This window comes from Sorex araneus, chromosome 4 (assembly GCF_027595985.1).
Source record: "Sorex araneus isolate mSorAra2 chromosome 4, mSorAra2.pri, whole genome shotgun sequence".
In the NCBI taxonomy this organism is placed as follows: Eukaryota; Metazoa; Chordata; class Mammalia; order Eulipotyphla; family Soricidae; genus Sorex; species Sorex araneus.
In genome coordinates this window covers 172876270-172895679 of record NC_073305.1, presented here as the reverse complement: position 1 = coordinate 172895679, position 19410 = coordinate 172876270, and the positions used below count along the sequence as shown (strand labels likewise).

The window sequence follows — 19410 nt, the reverse complement described above, 5'->3', positions numbered from 1 at the left end:
AGAATGGAAAGGGGGGAAGGAGATGGACTCTTGTACAGTCCAGTAGACTCACTGGAGTCTTGGAGTGTTAAAGATGGGAGTCTGAGAAGATGTATAAGATGTATCACTTGTATCACTTGTATCACTTGTCATCCCATTTATCTTTGATTTGCTCGAGCGGATGCCAGTAACATCTCCATTTCTCCCTGTTGCGTGCTAGTGCAGCCCAATGATATCTGCTTGCTTAAAGAACAGAAAGAGCCTCAAATCGTTTATTCAGGGATTTGACAAAGAAATCTGACCATCTAGTTGGTGGGTGGCCACGGGGTCTTTTGACGTCCCATGGAATCCAGTCCGTAACAGCTCTAGTCCAGCGGTCGTCTTTGAATCATATTACATGACCGGCCCTTCTGATTTTTGATGTCTTGGCAAATGAGACAGCATTCTTGATTCTTGACCGTCTATGAAGGTCAGAACTCCGGATTCCTTCTCTCACTTGTGTGAGATGTGATACTCCTAGCATAACTCTTTCGATCCCTCTTTAAAATACCCGAATAGTGTTCTCATCCTGTTTGTGTAGGTCCCAAGTCTCTGAGGCATATGTTAGTGCAGGAAGAACTGTGGAATCGAAAAGATGTGCCCAGAGTCGGAGGTTCTTCGTTCTCTTAACCACTTCTTTGACTCTCTTGAAGGCATTCCATGCTGCTCTCTTCCTCCTGCGCAGTTCTGGCACCAAGTCATTCCTCATGTTCATTTCTTGACCCAGGTGCACATAGCTGTTGCGATTGGAGATGATCATTCCATTGAGAGCAAATGGAGCTTCAGGGATGAATTCATTTTTCATGAGCATTGTCTTGTTGAAATTCAGCTGCAATCCGACCTTTCCACACTCATGGTCGAAGTCGGCCAGCGTTTGTGCCGCTTGGCTGTTTAGCATTATGAGAACAATGTCATCAGTGAAGCAGAGGTGGTGTAATTGCCGACCATCTGTCTTCACTCCCATACCTTCCCATTCCAGTCATCGCATGATGTTCTCGAAGGTGGCACTGAAGAGTTTCAGTGAAATTGTATCACCCTGCCACACCCTTCTCTTTACATCAATGATCACTTCCTTGTAGAATGGCGAGATCCTACCATTATGTATGGTGGTGAATCCACAATGCAGCTCGCAAAGGATTTTTATATACTGAGTTTGAACACCCTGTTTGGCTAGGGCTTCGATGACCGCCTCAGTCTCAACAGAATCGAAGGCCTTCTTTAAGTAGATGAATGTTAGAGTGCATCTTGAACTCTCGCAAAACTTCTGAGTTTGGTCACTGTGTGGATATGGTCTATCGTGCTGAATCCTCTTTGGAACCCAGCTTGCTCACATGGTTGTCCTTCATCTAGTGTTCTGCTTATTCTATTCGGGATGACACGAGTGAACAACTTGTAGATGACAGACAGCAGGCAGATTGGGCGATGGTTGCCAATGTCGTGGTTGTCTCCCTTCTTGTACAACAGAACAGTCCTACTAGTTTTCCACTGGGATGGAACCTTACATTCAGACAGGTAGCATGTAAAGAGCCAAGCCAGTGTATTGACGAGTACTGGTGGCAGATTCTTCAGGTGTTCAGCCTGACCTTGTCCAGACCAGGTGCTGTACAAGTCTTTACCAAAGAAATGGTGTGTTGGATTTCGAAAGGAAGGATGTTGGGAACAACATATCCATCCTGTGGAATTTGGTATGTGGGCAGGTGGACATGGCTGTCCAAGAGATCAGAGTAGAAGTTGTGAATAATCCTCTCCATTCCCTTTCTGGAAGATGTGATATATCCATCAGGACTTGGAGGGAGTCATTTTGGTCTTGTAGTTGGCAAAGGATAGGCGAGCATTGCGAATACTTTTCACAGCTTCTGCTGCATTGGCCAACACTGCTACTCTTCTCTCTTTGAGGTCTTCCTTTACTGCATCTCTGCACAGCTTTGAGAGTTTAGACATTTGCTTGTGGTTGCCTGAGGCTCACACCAAACCATGTTGATGAATGAGCTTGAGAGTTTCCAAAGACAGACGTCTGTTTGTGGCTTTTTCACTCTTGGCATTGTTCGTACAGTCATGGAGGTGCTGAACCAGTCGATCGTATTCCTCGTCGATGTTGTCAATGACAGCATCTTCCCACATTGCTGCAATAGTGCCAAAGAGCTCCCAGTTGGTGGTCATTCTGGGAGTTGCCTTCTTAGACTTAAATTTTGCAGACCTTTCTCCCCGATCTCTGAAGTAGAATTTTGCACGAAGGAAAGATGAAGATGCCCAAATTTTACAATGCCAAGTACTTGAGAGGAGAGAGCTGCAAAGAGAGAACAGTCTGCAGTGTTCCGCCCAAAAGTACCCAGTCACTTGCTCATGTAATGAAATTTCCTAACGCTGAGGACACACTGAACCTAAAGAATGTGAGAAAACAGTGCCTAGATCACATAAAGTTGGAAATTCTGACAAAATAGGAAAGTGTATGCTTCATGGGGGAATTAGTTTAAAGTACATTTTTCTTTCTCCACTGTTGAGATCTTGTTCAGTAGTGAGAAAAATTAGCCTTAAACAAAATGCTTCTATAGATTTACCTAGTAAGACTTAAAAGTTAGTTGCAAAGGTATCAAAGGATTTCATAGTACCTTCATCTTCTCCTAAGACTAATTCGGGAATACTTTTAGGAACATAAAATATCACCCAAAGTACCCCAAATAGTACCATTCACCACATCTGGCATAGGATAAAAAACATTAAGTAGATAAATTCATACACAGAAGGAGGAATATAAGAAATATAAAGAAAACAAAATAATATCACATGGTAATGAAAATTTAAGTAGAGGGCTTTTGAGATGACACATGATATGCATGAAGAGTGTTTTCTTTGGGTGGTCAAGGAAGTTCCACTGAAAAAACCAGAACTTAAACTAAGTTCTGAGCCCCCTGAAGGCATGAGCCATGTGGAGAGGGAAAAAAGAGAATTAGGAAAATAGTGCAGAGGTCCTAGGTACAAACAAATAGCTATGGCTTGGTATTCCCAGTTGGCACTGAAAGTAGACTCAAAACCTCTATGTAACTCAAAACAGAAGATCAATATTTGAACAGGTACCTTTGTTTTTCAACTGTCTTCCATAGCTTCGCTGTTGCTTACATAACTTAAAACGTTGAAGTGCTTTCAGTTATTTTCAAGTTTACAGCTTTCTTCCCATATTAGCAAATGAGAATGTGACATTTCCTCCTGAGATGAGACCTCACCCTTTGCAGTAATATGGAGACTAATAAGTGACGCTTAACAGCAAAATAGAGAAATCAGTGATGCCATTGAGAGCTCAGAGCACGTTACAGCTCCTTTCCTTAAACCTCATTTAGCAGATCCAATTTCCTATGTAATTAGGAGCACCTGACTACTATAATCACAGGGCTATCATAAGTGTCTTCTAGAAAATACTTCAAAATCACGTTCTGAAAGATCACTAGAATTCTAAACCATTCTTGCATTATAGAAAGTTATTGGCCACAGATCTACACTAAGACAAGGTTATAACCAATCCGTTTGGGAAGCTTAAACTTTTAAAGTGTGATAGAATATGAAGCTTTAAATGTTGGCTCCACTGGAGTTATCTATGAAGTTATGCCTCGTCATTTGGTAAAACTTCCTTTCCAATTTATTTCTCAGTTGGTTCTCATTGCAAAGCAGTTCTGGGTCTGAGGAAGGCACTGCGTAGAGACAGTGGACTAGAATTCAGAACAATGCACTTTTCTCTTAGAAAAATAAGTATTCTTTGGTACAGAACAGTAGCACTGTAGCACTGTTGTCCTGTTGTTCATGATTTGCTCGAGTGGGCACCAGTAACATCTCCGTTGTGAGGCTTGTTACTGTTTTGAGCATATTGAATGCGCCACAGGTAGCTTTCCAGGCTCTGTCATGGGGGTGGGATACTCTCAGTAGCTTGTTGGGCTCTCTGAGAGGGACGAAGGAATCAAACCCTGGTCACCAGCATACAAGGAAAACACCATCCCACTGTGCTATCGCTCCAGTCTGGGTAAGAAATAGTATCACTGTATCACTGTCATCCCATTGATCAACGATTTGCTCATGAGGGCCCAGTAACATCTCTATTGATCTTAGCCCTGAGATTTTAGCAGCCTCTTTTTCACACGCCCTTCTCAATGGTGCTGCATTAGAGGCTCTTCAGGGTCAGGGGAATGAGACCTATTATTGCTACTGTATTTGTCATATGAATATGTCATGGTGGGGGGAGGGAGGCTTGTCACGCTCTCCCGTGTGGGCAGTAAACTCTTGGTAGCTTGCCAGGATCTCCAAGAGGGAGAACTAGGCTATCAGATGTCTTCCGAGAGCTTGGTTTTAGAGTCTCTGGATCTTGGCCATTGATGGGATTACACGGCACCAGGGGAAGTTTCTGGGTGACTGTCTAGCTACTGGAAAATGGGGAATCTGTGTGGAAGAGGCCCAGTCTCAATCCGAGCAGCCTTGGAGATCTCGGCCCCGGGTCCCACACACTTGGGTTCCTCTGCCAGTTCCTTCATGCGAAGGAATGATTTGGTTGATGGTCAAAAGTTAAAGTGGAATTGACACAGGCAGGGATCACACTGTTTTGTTCAAGATGGGTCTGCAACACCCAGAGCAGTGCCTAGTGCCTAGGACGTAACTGTCTGATGAATGAAGGGCTGGGGAAATGGCTCAGTAGTTGGGCACTTATCCTGGGTTCAATCTCCAGCACCACAAACAGAAAGAAGAAAGAGATTGGGTCTGAGCAATAATAACCATTTTGCCTTGCATGTGGCACGTGGCCAACCAGATTTGACACCCAGCAGCAGAGATGGTGCTCCAAGCACCACCTGAAGTGATCCCTGAGTGCAGAGCCAGGCGTAGGCCCTGAGAACCAATGCGTGATGTCTTAAACACTATAATCATATAAGGAATAGTAACACAAAGAATATATGGAAGGAGGGTGGGCAGATATCATAAATAATAATTAGTGAGAGTTTAGAAAATGAAAGTATATGATGTAATAGTTACGAGAATACTGTGTTAATCTCTGTAATTACTGGGCAATTTCTTGGGTTGAACGGTCATTTGGATGACTAAAATAGAGCTCCCAAAGAAGGATCTCCAGGAATAAGAACAATTCTTTAGGATATGTAACCTCGTTTCCTCGGTAAATGTTTGTGGAAGGAAAAAAAGAACACAAGGAGGAAAGGCGAAATAAAACTTCCAAGGAAGCAGGGTAACTGATTGTTCACATACAGCGCTTCCCAGCTAACTCTCCCTATTATTCTGCCATGGCAACCAGACCTGGGCATCTAGCAGAATTTTTTCAAACAGATACATTTTTTTTCCTTGAACAAAAGGTCAAAAGCAAGGCAAATTGTTGTTATTCAAAAGTGATTCCAGGTGTGCTTCCCCTCTAACCCTCAATAGGGCGAAAAAGATTGGATTCTGAGATAGAGTAATTTCATCAACAAATTCTCGGTAGAGACTCAAGGCAAATTATCCTAATCTTTAATTCTATATTACCCACTTGACACAGAGTTGTTCTTAATAATTTTCTATCAAAAGCTAGTAGGTCAAACTTTAGGTTTGAAGACCTGGGAATAATTTTCTGTGGTTACAAGCTCTTCCTTCTTGTCTTGAAACTTTTTGTCCTATAAGATATCTTTCAGTGGCCGCCACTGGACCTGGGGGGGACCCTGGAAAGACCCAGGGAGCGTCCTCCCACCCCAGCCCACCAGTTTTCCAGGATTCCGGTTTTTGTTTGGTTTTTTGTTTTTGTTTTTTCTGGGTTTTTTCCCCCTTTCCTCCGTTTCTGCAGAACTGGAATCCCTTACAGGTCTGGAGTGGATTTGGGTCGGGAAGGAAACAGTCGAGGTGGCAGAGGGCAGAGCGCAGGAGGCATGGTGGGGTGTGGGGGCGCCCTCGTTCCCGGCTGTTCTTCCAGCGGGCACGAGTTCGTTTGTTCAGAAGACCTTGGTTCTGGCTCCTGACCGTCGCCGTGTCCCGAGGAGGAGCGGGTGGCAGAGGGCTCTGCAGCTGCCCTCCGCCGTGGCTGGCGTCGTGCATGGGCCCGTCTTTTCTCCAGTCCCTGTGGCTCTCAGGTGCCAGGGGCTTGTGGGCAGCAGAGTCTCCTTCCCATCGCTTCCTCCGGCCCTCGACCCAGAGCCTGCTCCCTGCGCGTGGGAGATGCCAGACGGATCTTTCTTGCGAGCGGCTAGGATGCCAGGCTGGGTCTTATTAGCAGAAGTTACCGGTTAGCAAGTGCGTCTTCCTCTCTCTCTCTCTCTTGGTGAGCTCAGATCAAATCTAAGCCCTTTGTGGGTATAGAAAAGAAATATGAGCTAAGTCTTCAAGGAGCGTAGAGATGAGAAGAAAGTAGTAAATGACCCCCGAGTTTCAGCAATGCTTTAAAAAAAAATCTTGGGCTGGATGGATAGCACAGCTGGTAGGGTGTATGCCTAGTAAGCGGCCAACCCGGTTTGATTCCTCTGTCCCTCTCAGAGAGCCTAGCAAGCTATTGAGAGCACCTGTACAGCAGACTGCCTGGCAAGCTACCCGTGGTATATTCTATATGCCAAAAACAGTAACAAGTCTCAGGATGGAGACATTACTGGTGCCCGCTCAAACAAATCGATGAGCAATGGGATGACAATGATACAGTGAAGGTATCTTTCACCGTATATGCTTATAACTAAAAAGTTGATGAGCTTATATCCTACTTCTAAACTTCTATAAACCAAGGGTAGCATTTTTCTTTCATTTCATATTCTTTGTAGTTTCTTCAGTGGAAATTGTCAGTCATTCATGTTGACAGACCACACACAAACATCTTGTGGTACCTGTGTGTCCAGCTAATATCCTGTTAGATGAGAGATTCCTTCACAGATTTTTTTTTTTTTTGCTTTTTGGGTCACATCTGGCGATGCACAGGGGTCACTCCTGGCTCTGCACTTAGGAATTACCCCTAGTGGTGTTCAGGGGACCATAAGGGATGCTGGGAATCCAACCCAGGTCAGCAGCGTGAAAGGCAAACACGCTACCTGCTGTGCTATCTCTCCAGCCCCTCCTTCACAGATACTTTTTAATAAAACATGTCTCTGTTTTCCTTCTCCAGAGAATACTACAGATATCTGATCTCTCCACAGAGCCATGGTTGTGTCAGTACTCTTTTCTGGGGAGCAAAAAGCATCCAGTTAAAACAAGAACATACTTTTCTCTCCAGAACATACTTTTCTGAACATTATAATTTAAGAAAAAATTTGTAATATGATAGATTGAGGATACCTCAAAGTATTTCTTTGAATGCCTAATATTCTCTCTTCTGTTGATCTCTCCCACTCACAAGAAACTGAAATGTGTCTTGACTACTTCTTAGGGAAGGTCTTCGCAAATTATCCAAGTTAGCAATTTACACAAGTTCTCAGGTATTATAGAACAGGAATTCTCTGCTCAACATCTTTAATATGTTTTTCATTTCCACGTAAACCTTTCCCAGCAGTGACTTAACATTCTTATTTCTACTTACTCTATTCCGGATGAGTTTGCAATTCTCCAAGGAAACAGTTCCCATTGCTTCTCCTCACATCCTCTGAGTCCGCACCAATGCACTCACTAACAGATACTCATAATTATAACAGTCTGTTCAAGGCAATCTAGGCTTTAAAAAATTCATCTAGTTTCTGTGCATTGCCCAGTTCCCAGGACTTTCTACATTTCTCTGTTTGTTACATCAGCATTTCCTCCAGATGCCAAAATCTGAGTTAGTTTCCTTTTGCTAATGTAACACATTACCATAAAATAACAAACTAATTCTGCAGGCATAAAACAGGATAAATGTGTCCCGTTCCATACACGAATGGAGGAAGAAGTCCGTCTCACTGGATTTTACACAAGGTAATGACTGGACCATATTCTTTACTAAAGGTTGGAAGAGAGAATCTATTACCGTTGTTTTTTGTACTCTACAAGACCTCTGCTTTCCTGGACCTGGAGCCCTCTTCATATTTCAAGATATAAATGACACCACATTATATTCTGTCCTCTTTTTCTATTCCTTCTTTTAAAGTTTATTAAAGAGTTATGATTTATAGTTGCCTTTTAGGCATACAATAAATCAACACTATTCCCTCCACCAGTATTGACTTCCCTCCGCCAGTATCCTCAGATTTCCTCCTCACCCCAACTCCCACTCCACCCCCACCTGTCGACTTGACAGGCACGTTGCAAAGTTTTGGTGATTGTCTCTCAGATCTCATGTTTTCAGTTCTGTCAAACCTGTGTTTCTGTCATCCAGGTCTATCTATCCCTTTTTTCTCTCATCATACATAATTTTTCTTTCTCTGACTCCTCCTTTCCCTTAGAGACGTCCTTAGTAACTTTACCCTAGTAATTCCACTGACAAATAATGAAATTTAACCACAGGATCCAGAAATTAGGGCACGGATAAATTTATTTGCATGTGTATTGTTATTTACATTTGCTTTATTAAAATATTTATTACCCTGTCTACTACAAAACCAGGTAAGAATAAGTAACTAGCAAGGTGAGTCTGGGCACAAGAATATATTTTGTTTAGTTAGAAAACTTGGAGGAGGAACCATAACACTCAGAAAGAGGAGAGATTATGAATATGCAAGTTATGCAAGGGAAAGACTGAAAATCAGTGACTCTAGAAAAGATTAGGGGCTGGAGTGATAGTACAGTACATAGGGCACTTGCCTTGCATGCGGCTTACTCAGGATCCCATACCATCCCCTGAGCACCGCCAGAAGTAATTCCTGAGTGCAAAGCCAAGAGTAACCCCTTTGCATCACCAGGCGTGACTCAAAATTAAATAAAAAAAGAGAAAGAAAGAAAAGCTTAGTAAACCAATATAATAATATTGTATTGAGAATATGGGCTGGACCAACCTCATTGAGGACTAGCAACTTTATGCCTTACCCTGTGTGCAGTGGGAGGATGACAATATTTTGAAAAAGAGAGAAACATAATAAAATTTGTTTTTGATGATGCTCTAAGGGCAATCTAGAAATCGGTATTGAATTATACACAAACCTAGCTGATTTATTAACTGAATTGGTTTGAGTAGTGTTCTTTTGCATGTACACCTTATAAACTTCTAAAATGTGGCAAAACTAATTTTTATGCCTAAACAGTCAATAAAATAATAAAAGTAAGAATAAACCAGCAGTGAAGAGAGAGGCTTCACTGAACAGTTTTTATGTAGAACCCAGCCAAAAATTCTAGGAAGAGTCTCTAAACCTTATTCATCATCATCATCATCATCATCATCATCATCATCATTATCATCATCATCCTCCCGTTGATCATCGAATTTCTGAAGTGGTCTCAGTAACGTCTCCGTTGCTCTTAGCGCTGAGATTTCAGAAGCCTCTCTTTACTTGTCCTTTCCATTGGTACCGCATTGGAGGGTTTTTCAGGGTCAGGGGAATGAGACCCAGCTTGTTACTGGTTTTGGCATATAAATACACCATGGGGAATTTTCCAGGCTCTCCCATGGGGGCAGAAAACTCTTGGTAGCTTGCCAGGTTCTCACAGAGGGAGAAGTAGGCTATAAGATGTCTTCCGGGAGCTTGGTCTTAAAGTCTCTGGAGGTTGGCCATTGGTGGGATTACATGGCACTGGGGGCAGTCCCTGGGTGTGACTGCTTTAGCTACTGGGAAATGGGAAATCTGGGCAGAGCAGGCCCAGTCCCAATCCAAGCAGCCTTGGAGGTCTCAACCCAGAGTCCCACACACTTGGGTTCCTCTGTCGGTACCTTCATGCGTGAGACTCTTCTGAATGTGTGGAGAGGGGTCTGAAGCCCACCCCCTCTGAGGGGCCGCAGGGAAGACAGCCAGGTCTAGGGGCAAGAGACTCTCTGCCAATTTTGGGGCTGAAACATTATTATTGCAATATAAAATATTTTGTGTCCTCAAAGTGGATAAGAGGAGTGAAGGCTGCTTAGCCATGAGGACTTGCCTCCATCCAGTCCCAGTTTCAGGAAACTGGGAGCAAATCTTTATGGGTGACCCTGATTTTTACACTCAGTATCACGATTTTTGCAACCCCCCCCCCAGGTCAGGATTCTCTGCAATCATGCATTTTCTCACCTCTCCATAATTCAACATGAACATACAATGACTTCTACCTTTAGGCACCTGACCACATAACAACACACAATAAGCAACTCCAGACTGCGAAAGTCACAATGGTAAAGCAATGCAGAGCCTAATCAGATTTAATGAGTGAAGATGCTAGCCTGGAATACTCAACCAGTATTAAGGAGCTTTATAATGCTTCTGATAAGGAATTTAGAGAGGAATTGTTAAGGATATATAAGGAGATCAAAGAATCAATGGCACTGACTCCCAATAAAACACAAGAGAATATGAGAGCAGAAAGACCTGGAAATAACTAACAGAAATGGTAGACATGAAAAACTTGGTAGGTTAAATTAAAGTCATTGAAGGCCTCAGCAACAGAGTAACAGCTCCTGAGGACAGAGTTAGTGAGCACCAAGATGAGGTGCAGAAAACTTCCAGTCAACTGCAGCAGATGGAAAAGGGGCTGAAAAACAAATGATCAGCTATCAGGATAACTTTCGGATGAATTCATGAGGAACAATATAAGAATTATTGGGTTCCCAAAGGGGTAAGAAGGCAACCCTGTTGAATAGGCAACAGTCAAAAACATCATTGCTGTGAAATTCCTAGAGCTGAAAAGTGCATGCACCCAGATCCAGGAGGCCCAAAGGGTACTAGCTGAGAGAAATCCAAATAAAAATACTCCAAGCCACATTCTAATCATAACAACACCAGAAATAGAGATAGAATACTGAAAGCATCAAGATCAAAGAATGAAATTATGTACAAAGGAGTGTTCTTAATATTTACAGTAGATTTATCAAAAAAAAAATCTTCCTGGCCAAAAGACTGGGGTAGGATATAATGAAAAAAAAAAAAACTCATTGAAATGTATGCCTCACCAAGAAAACTTTACCCAGTCAAACTCTCATTTAGGTTTGGAGGAACAACCATAACTTCACAGATAATCAGTAACTTCACGGACTCAAAGCCATCTTTACAAAACCTACATGGCTACTTTAAGATGAATCCCACAAGCATGCCAAACTCCTTCAGAAAGATGGCACAAAACTCCAAGACACTAATCTATCTCAATGTCAATGGTGTAATGCACAAATTAAGAGACACAAGAAGGTCAGGATGGATTAGAAAATTAAACCCAACATTCTGCTGCCTATAAGAAATACATTTGAACAGTCAGATAACAGAGACTCAAAATCTAAGGTTGGAAAGCAATTCTTCAAGCAAACAACCCCCTCAAGAAGGTCAAGGTAGCCATACTAGTATTAGATGATACAGATTTCAGGCTGAAAGAGTTTATAAGGGAGAGCAAAGAATGAAATAACTCACACTTTTAAACATATATACTCTTAATGAAGGACCAGCAAACTACTTAAAACAACTGCTAGTATACTAGAAGAAATATATTGAGTGCAACAAAGTATTAGTTGGAGATTTTAACACTATTCTGTTGCCACTTGATAGAGCAACTAGAATAATTTTCAGCAAGGAAATACTTTCCTTGAAAAACCCCATGTTGGAACAAGAAACATACCTCCACAAAGTCAAGAGCACAAAAATCTTATCAACTGTCTTCTCAGATCATGATGCACTGAAAGTAGAAGTTAATCATAAACAAAAATGGAGAAACAATTCAAACACCTGGAAATTAAATTGCTCATTACTGAACAACCAGTGAGTCAGAGAGGAAGTAGGAAAAGAAGATCATGTAGACAAATGAGAATGAGGACATGAACTACCAGAACTTGTGGGATACAGCAAAAGCAGTGTTAAATGAAAAGCTCATTGCTATGCAAACATTCATTAGAAAGAAAGGAAGGCTCCACATAAGTAACTTGACTGCATAACTTAAGAACATGGAAGATGGGCAACAAAAGGAGTCCAAAGCAGGCAAAAGGAAGGAAATAATAAAAATTTCAGTGGAAATTAGTAAACTTAAATCCAAAAGAAAAATCTAAAAGATCAATGAAATCAAGAGTTAACTATTTAAAAACATAAATAAGATTGATAAGCCACTAGCAAGACTCACAAAGAGAGAGAACCCTATTAAACCAATTCAAAAATGAAAGAGGGAACACCACAACAGCCACCATGGAAATGAGAAGGATCATTAGAGATTACTTTGAAATTTTTATGTCATGAAATATGAGAACCTAGAGGAAATGGATCAATACCTGGACTCCTATAGCCTCCCAAATCTATATGAAGTTGATTTAAAATACTTGAACAGACTTATCACCATTGAGGAAATTAAAATTATAATCAAAAGTCTTTCCAAAACCAAAATCCCAGGCCCAGATAAATTCACTAGTGAATTCTTTCAAACATTTAAAGAGGACTACTCCCATTCCTTTTGAGCCTCTTCTAGAAAATGGAAGAAATCAAGACACTCCCAAACCATTTCTGTGAGGCAAACACTATTGCCCTACCAAAAACAGACAGAGATACCATAAGAAAAGAGAATTGCATGCCAATATCCTTGATAAACATAGATGTAAATATTCTCAACAAAATGCTAGCAAATAAAATCCAACAATTCATCAAAAATATCGTGAACTATGATCAAGTAGCATTTATCCTAAGGATATAGAGATAATGTTATTTAACATAATATACCATATGAATAAAATAAAATACAAAATTATATGGTTACATCAATAGACACAGAGAGCAGTTGGCAAGATCCAGCACCCATTCATGATAAAAAAACTCTGAACACAATGGAGATTGAAAGAATTTTCCTCAATATAGTCAATGCTATCTACCACAATCCCACAGAAAATATTATTCTCATAGAGGAAAAAAAGCTTTCCCTCTAAGATCAGGCATAAGACAAGTTTACCCACTCTTGCCATTTCTATTCAATATAGTACTGAAAGTGTCACTGTGTCACTGTCATCCCGTTGCTCATCGATTTGTTCGAGCGGGCACCAGTAATGTCTCTCATTGAGAGACTTATTGTTACTGTTTTTGGCATATCCAATACTCATCATAATGATCAAACAAGAAAAATATACCAAGGGCATTCAGATAAGAAAGGAAGAAGTCAAATTCTTACTATTTGCAGATGACATGATATTATATTTAGAAAACCTTAAAAACTTTAAAACAGCCCCTAGAAACAACATATTTATAAAGTAACAGTCTAATAAATTAATATTCAAAAGTTCATGGTTTTCCTTTATACAAATAATGAAATAAATGAGCAATATTAAAAATACGATCCTGTTCATAGTGTGCCTCAGAAAATCAGTACCCCAGAATTAGCTTAACTAAAGATACAAAAAAACTCTTTATATAAAACTCTACTTCAAGAATAAAAGAGGACATGAGAAAATGGAAATACATCCCCTGCTCATGGAATGAAAATATTAATATAATAAAAATGATAACATTCTCATAAACATTGTACAGATTCAGTGCAGTAACTTTAAGTATTCCCATGTCATTTTTCAAATAAATTGATCAAAATCTCCTGAAATCCATATGGAACAATAAATCTCTGAAAACCAAAAACAATCCCTGGGAAAAATAGAAGATGGGAGGCATCTCCTTCCCCAACTTCAAACTGTACTATAAAGTAGAAGAAATTTAAAAACAGTATGGTATTAGGATAAAAACGGACCCTCAGAACAGTGGAATAGATTTGCATATCCTGAGACAGATGCTCAGGTGTATGATCAGTTAATTTTCGATAAAAAAGTAAAAACTATAGAGTGGAGCAAGGAAATCGTCTTCAAAAAGTGGTGTTGGCAAAACTGGCATGCAAAATGCTACTTGCAAAAAGATAAAATTAAAAAAAAAAATTAACTCAGACCTCTTTTCTAACTCCATGCACAAAAGTCAAATCAAAATAGACAAAAGACCTTGATAACAGACCTGAATCTATAAAGTACGTATAAGAAAATTTATGCAGAACTTTTCATGACACTGAAACTAAAGGCATCTTCAAAGATGAAATAACACTAACCAAGCAAGTGGAAGCAATGATAAACAAATGGGACTACATTAAGCTGAGATGTTTCTCCACCTCAAAGGAAATGATGACCAAGATAAAAAGACAGCCCATGGAATGGGAAAAGTTAATTAACACCCATCTGATGAAGAGTGAACATCCAAGATACATAAGTCACTGATAGAACTTTATGAGAAAAAATATATATAACTCATGAAGAGATGAACAGAAACTTCCTCAAAGATGAAATATAAATGGCCAAACGGCATGAAAAATTGCTCTATATCGCTAATTATCAGAGAAGTACATCAAAATAACAATGAGCTAACAAAAAGCTAACACTTTTTGAGAGTGGCATACATCAAAAAATATAACCTGGACTGGCATGGAAGCAGAGAGAAAGGAACTCTCTCATTCACTGCTAGTAGGAATGCTCATTGGTTCAGTCTTTCTGGAAAGCAATATTTACATTCCTCAAAAAAATCAGAAACTCAGAAACTGAGCTTTCATACTACCGAGCAATAAAGATCAAAGAACACAACACAGAAAAGTCATCTGTACTCTTATTTCATTGCAGCACTATTTACAATACCCATAATCTGGAAACAACCTAAGTGTCCAAGAACAAATGACTTAAAAAAGAAGCTATGGCATATCTACGTAGTGTAATACTATATAGCCAGTGGAAAAAATAAAGTCACGAAGTCTGCTCATACATGGGTAGACATGGAAAGTATCATGATGCGGGAAATGAGTCAGAGGAGGGAGAGAGAAGGATAGTGTGGCATATTAAAGGAGAGCATAGAATGAAAATAATAACCAAACAGTAAAAACAAGGACTAGGGGAACTAGTCCATGGTAGAAAGCTTTCCACAAGTGTGTGTGTTTGGGGGGTAGGAGGCAGGTAATGCAATTAGGAAGGATAAGAGACCACTATGTCTATGATAGTTGGAAATGATCACTCTGGACAGGAAATGAGTGCTGAAAGGAGGTAAAATGTTGTGCATGAGATACCCTTTCAGTGACAGTATTACAAACCACACGGCCTAAAAGAAAAAAGGAAAATGAGAGAAAGAGAAAGAGAGAGGTGGGGGGTGGTCTATATAGGACCAAGCAGGCTGCAGTGAGGGCAGAGGGTGGTGGCTGGAGGGAAACTAGGAATTTTGGTGGTGGGAAGTATATGTACATTGGTGAAGGGATGGTGTTGGAACATTGGATGACTAAAACTCAATTAAAAATAAGTTTATAACTGTGTATGTTATGGTGATTCAGTTTTAAAGAAAAGAAAATATTCTTTCCATCAAAAATAAATTCTTTCTTGACTGATAGTCTAAGGTTTCATACCAACATTGAAGCAATGATCTGGGTTATTTGAGTAAAATCGTTAGTTAACGGCCATGGTATTTTGTTTTCTCCTGAATGGAACTGTTAGATTGCTCATCCATACTAATAAAATATGAATAATTGTTTATCTCATTGTCTCAATTTTTTTATATTTCTGTATCACTTTTAATTTTATTACAAGTTCCCTGAAGAAATAATATGCCTGCCATTTAGTTTTATTTTCCTTTGAGTTTCTGTGCTATCTATAAAACTCTACATAACAGGCTATAAGTTTTTTAAATTATTTTTCTAGCAGTACATTCTGCCAAAGATTTTTGTCATTATTATTTTTCTTCCTCTTCTTTATGACAAGCAGAGTCCATCAATGTTAGTCGAGTAAGCTTTTTAAAAGCCAATTTTCAAGCCCCTTCCAGCAAAAACTTGTTAAAAACGGAGCTTTCAATGTTTTTGTTCCTTTTTTATATGAAACACGCAGTTCTTTCTATCACCATACTGAAAACTTAACTATGAGTCTTTCTCTGCTGACAATGGCAAAAGCTAAGAAAATGCATTTCAACCAAGATTTCAGTGATTCATTTAAAAGCTTGAGCTTACAATATGAATAAGAGTACATCAATTTAATTTATAGATATAAACTAATACTTAGAAATGAATTCACAAAAATAAGCAATTAGATATGCCATATTAGAGTAATATTCTATTCAAATGTAAAACCCTTTAAAAGCAAAATATCATTTGGTAAGTAAATATGTACCTTTTAACTTTGCTCTCTTTGTATCATTTTGTATACTGCATTTTCATAGAATAAATAAGTTTTGGAAGTTTTAATGAAATCCAAAATGTTAACATCACATATTTAGAAGATGAAAATTATTATTTTCAATTGCTAGTATTTTTTAGAATTTTACCATCTTACCACCTTAAAATAAACAATTTCTAGGGGCAGGCTGAAAATTGATTAATCTGTGACTGCAAATATAGATAAGCATAAACATATAGTTATATAGTTATATGAGGGAATAGAAATTAGTTTAAATATTGGACAAAGAGAAAAAGTTTAATATGGGTAAGTACTTTCTATAGACTGGATTCTTTAAATATAGGTTTATTAAGTGTATTATGAAATGTGATATATACCTTTTTTCCAGACATGTTCTGAGTCCTTGAACAAAGTACACACAGGATTATTTTAAATTCTAACAGTGGAACATTTATGAAGTAAATAGCAACAACCAAATAAGAATAGCTAATTATGTATCTATTATGTTTTCAGTATTGCCTTCTAGATACAATTCTAAGTATTTAACATGTATTATACCACAGAACAGAACTGAGATTCTTTTTATTTTTCACTCTATTTCTTTTTCTTTTTTTTTTAATTGAATCACCGTGAGATACAGTTACAAAGCTTTCATGTTTGAGTTTCTGTCATACATACAATGATCAAACACTCCACCAATGTATATTTTCCAATTTTCTACCACTAGTGTTTCAAATATACTCTTTCCCATACATCCCCTCCTCCTGCCTCTGTGGCAGACAATTTCCCTCTTTCTCTCTCTCTACTTTTGGGTATTATGGTTTGCAATACAGATACTGAAAGGCCATCATGTTTGGTCCTTTATGTACTTTCAGCACACATCTCCCATCTCAAACGATCCCTCCAACCATTATTGACTTAGTGATCCCTTCTCTATCCCAGCTTCCTTCTCCCCCAACTCATGAGGCAGGCTTCCAACCATGGAACAACCTTCCTGGCTCTTTCTCTACTGTCCTTGGTTGTCAGTCTCATGTTATTTTATATTCCACAAATGAGTGCAGTCATTCTATGTCTGTCCTCCTCTTTCTGATCCATTTTACTTAGCATGATACTCTCCATATCCATCCACTTTTCAGCAAATTTCATGACTTCATACCCCATCAGATATGGTGTTAATATCCAGGATATACAAGAACATTAGTAGAATTGTACAAGAAAAAACTCCACCCAAACAATGGGGAGAAGAACAGAAACTTCCTCAAAAAGAAATGCGAATGGCCAAAAGACACATGAAAAAATGCTCTACATCACTAATCATCAGGAAGATGCATATCAAAACAACAATGAGATATCAACCCACACCACAGTGACTGGTACTCATCAAAAGGAACAAGAACAACCAGATCTGGCATGGATATAGGGAGGAAGGGACTCTTTCATTGTTGGTGGGAATGCCAACTGGTCCAGCCATTTTGGAAAATAATATGGGCATTACTTAAAAATCTAGAAATTGAGCTTCCATGTGATCCAGTAATGTCATTTCTGGGAATATATGCCAAGGGTGCAAAAAAAAGCCCTAGAAATGACATTTGCACCTGTATGTTCATTGCAGCACTGTTTACAATAGCCAGAATCTGGAAACAGCCTGAGTGCCCCAGAACAGATAAGTTAAAGAAACTTTGGTACATCTACACAGTGGAATACTATGCGGCTCTTAGGAACTAATTGGCATCAAGGAAGGTCTGTTCAAGGAGATGGAGAGAACAGATGAAGCAGTAACAAAGAAGCACTGTTTCTAAATAAACCTCCAGTACTGGAGCGATAGCACAGCTGTTAGGGCATTTGCCTTGCATGCTGCCAACCCGGGTTCACTTCCTCTGTTGCTCTCAGAGAGCCCAACAAGCTACTGAGAGCATCCCGCCCACACAGCAGAGCCTGGCAAGCTACCCATGGTGTATCCGATATGCCAAAAGCAGTAACAACAAGACTCACAATGGAGACATTACTGGTGCCTGCTCAAGCAAAATTGATGAACAACAGGACAGTGCAGTGCTACCTAATCTATAATATTTAAAATATTGTTTTTAAAGATCTCTCCTCATTGGCAGTTACTTTCTTTAACACTTGCACCTGTAGGTAAAAACCCCTGTCCTCATTTGGCAAATAGAAATGATAATTCTAAAGGAAATTTTTCCCCTCAGGAAACAAATCTAAAATATTTTATTGTCTCTATTTTTGGTGAACTAGTACATTTTCCTTATTACTGATATTGTTGTACACCAGCATTTCCTGATCAGATGCAAAGAGGAAGTTAAACGACCTGACTGTCAGTTTTCTCCTGGCACCCCTCATCCAGCACAGCACACCACGTTCCTGTCCCCTGTGTGCTGGTCTGGGATGTTCCGTTACCTCCTTTCTCAACAAATGGAAGCCAAGTAGGCAGGCCACAGAATCAATGTGAGGGGACATAGTCAGAATTCCTGCACTTAACAAACCTTCAACTGCCAAAATTACAGTACTTAAAGATCAATTTTGAGCTATTTGAAATTTTTTTAAAGAAGCAGTACTGAGAAGCCAGATGTTTCTGTATCATATGTGAGTAATATATGAGTCATGGGCCAGAAATACCCCAGTGTTGCATTGTGGTTCAATATAGTTCCTGGAACTACATTGCTTAGAGGGAGTTTCATCTATGTCACTGTCCAACTTTATGACCTTGAACAAAATAATGAAAGGTTGGTACCTCCATTCCTTCATCTATAAAATGGGAAGAATATGGTATGTTAATCTCATAGTGCCTCAGAGTCCTAAATGAATGATGAGCTCTTGGTGATTTATCTATTATGGTGAGTATTCAAAAAATATGACTTTGTAATTATTCTCTATTTTCTAATGATTTCTGATTGGCTAACTACCACAAGTCCACACAAGTCCACTTAAAACTTTTTTGTAATACTAAATTAACTTTAAATCACAAGACAACATGACTATCATTGACAAAACCTTCTCCTTTTTTGCATCCCTACATAAGATTAAAAAAAACTTTTTTAGTCCCTTTTAGTTCACAGACCCATTTGATGCTTTCCTACAAAATTCCATCACCCGACAGCATAAGGCCAAGAATTATATGTACATATAACTTTCCTAACTAGGGACTCCAATAGGGCTTGAGATTTGTATCTAGACCATTTTCACATATATAAATATATAAATATATATGGGTTATTTATTAATTATAATAAATC

General features: G+C 39.3%; 1 protein-coding gene across 1 annotated transcript in view; it reads right to left on the bottom strand.

The window, feature by feature from the left end:
- Window positions 1-19410, bottom strand: part of GRM1 (glutamate metabotropic receptor 1) — a 478994-nt gene that overhangs the window by 156978 nt on the left and 302606 nt on the right.